At 39.7% G+C, this 2424-nt stretch overlaps 1 protein-coding gene across 1 annotated transcript in view; it reads right to left on the reverse strand.

Moving 5' to 3' along the window:
* Positions 1-2424, reverse strand: part of LOC119631909 (transcription factor AP-2-epsilon) — a 79753-nt gene that overhangs the window by 3885 nt on the left and 73444 nt on the right. The gene's annotated exons all lie outside the window — the stretch shown is intronic.

Genomic DNA, 2424 nt, shown 5'->3' on the forward strand with positions numbered 1-2424 from the left:
AGCACGAATGATCGCTTCATTGATGAGATATGTTATCCCAATTAAAAAAGGTGCGCATCTAAGTCAGAATTAAAAAATTTACTCGAGGTCTTACATTCACTTGTATATTACTCTAATGCCGTTGTGTTTGAGGCCCTTCAAGATATGCAACTTTTTCTGAATAATCTGTAAACTGTATACGGTGTCGGCTCAAATAATATCCTGAATTATCAAAATGAAGAAAATTCTTTTTGAATATTTTTTTTTTTTTTCTTATCTCCGATACAAGTCGCAGACAAGCTTGCAATGAAATGACGACGATTGCTTGACTCAGTTGATTGAGTTGTGAGTACATTCAGCTTTTACATGGAATTCTGTTTTTGCCTTTAATTGACGCACTAAAGTTCTACGCTTTAACTTTGTTAAGGAAGGGTAGTACAAGAATGATAGAGAGTGGGTGCAGCTTGGAATGTGTGCATCTTTTATCAATCAAGCATTTAACGTAGTCGCGACCACACATCAATCTTAACTGAAGTGCCGTCTATCGGGCTAACTATTGAAACGTGAGTATGCCGACTTGATAGTGGCGCTTGTTAATTGCTTAACTATGCGTTGGTAACATTGAGGTGAGGCTATACCTGCGGACCTGCTAACGCGGACTATGTTCGCTTATACTACTAGAACACTTGGTTAAAGATTATTCGACAATATTATCGTTGTGATGCTTTCGAACGGATTCAAAAGATAAGCTCACGTCTATGGCCAATTTTCTGAGGCTCATATTATATGATACGACTGTCGAGTATTGTCTTCTTAGATTTCGCAAATGTTTTTTTCCTTCGTAGCCATTCAAAATTGACCGAAGCGACGGAATTCAACTACGATCGCTCGGATATCCTGGCTAATAGCTAATAAGCCCTTTATATGTCTGTCTGCTTTTTCCACATAAATTATTTGTTGTGAATTTTTCAGATTTTCATTGATTCGATCCCTGATGACTGATTTCATATCTAAAATTGTACAAGTCCCGGACCAATTACAATATTGATAAACCCAAGACACCAGTCTGGAGGAGCTCAATACTGGCAGGATATATATATGAGACGACATTTTCTACGCACGGCCTTAAAATGATAAATTTGCGTTTGCTATCTATTTTATATGTTTATGTATATACATGTAGACACGCGCTTATATACACATGGAGAAACTGATACGGCCTGACGGCCTTCATGAAAGGCAGCCGAAGCTATCTTATAGGTGAGGACTCTTGCCTGGCAGGTGTAATATAGCAGGCACTAAAAAATACTGTGCCTTAGTAAACCTAGATATGTTGGGAAGATTTACGAATACCGCCCAATCTGAAGGTGATTGTAAGCTAATTATAAATAAAAGCTCGTATGGGATAAGCATTATCCACGAAACAGAAGTATGTGTTAATATATATAAAACGTGCCTGCTGAAGTCTCAAGATAGTTCATACTTGGGCCACTTCTGTAGAATATACTATAGGATAAGATATTAAGACTATGTGTAATGCGAGATTGGAACACAAGAGAGCATGCGTGCGTTGCGGCTATTGCTGTTGTAGCAAAGTAGCTACGGTAAAGCCAAGACAATGTCATAAGATTTACTAGTGACACTAAAACGTGACTAACAAACACAAAACTTTCCCCGTAGAAGACTGAAGCCGCCTAAATAACTAAAAAGCAAAAAGAGAAGAGAAGCCGCCACACTCAGGACAGATGAGCACAAAATGCATTCTACTCCGATGATAAAGTATTTAGATGACCTACTGGATGCCCTTTTTAGTACACATTAACACCACATGCGATAGAGCGATACCTGGGTACGCAGAACTATCCCAAACGGAGATGAGTATTGAATACGCGCTACTAATCGGGGAGTCTAGGCTGCGCCGGCCAAGTAACATTGACATTGTAAATAAGCCGATGTGAACAGCGGTATTGAAAACGTGCTGCGGTTTTCATACAATGTTGCCGGATGTAGCGTACGTCATAGGAAGGTTACAACTACCCAATATGTAATGGTCACCTTGAGGCAACTTGATAGGAAGCTCACAGCGAAAGAAAAAAAGAAGAGCCTTATAGATGAAAGTATGCATGCATGGAAAGACTCTGCACAAGCGTGGACGTGAGAATCTATAAATGATATTGAAGAGTAGACCGACTACGAGGCAGCATCGAAGCATCGCCCGCATTTGCTAATGGTGATGGCTCGACTTGCTCACAATGTTCCGCCATGAAGGGAACAACTAAACACTCTGCGCTGAAATGCCCATCATTCAATGAGGAGAGGGGTTGAATGGAAGTCCAATATAGGTGAGCGAATTGTTTTACAAAAACGTACTCTAAGTATAGTATGATCGCTGCAACTGTGCAGCTTGAAAATAGCTAAACATGTCCATAGTATACTAGGATGAAT

Source organism: Glossina fuscipes, unplaced genomic scaffold (genome assembly GCF_014805625.2).
Source record: "Glossina fuscipes isolate IAEA_lab_2018 unplaced genomic scaffold, Yale_Gfus_2 1, whole genome shotgun sequence".
Classification (NCBI taxonomy): Eukaryota; Metazoa; Arthropoda; class Insecta; order Diptera; family Glossinidae; genus Glossina; species Glossina fuscipes.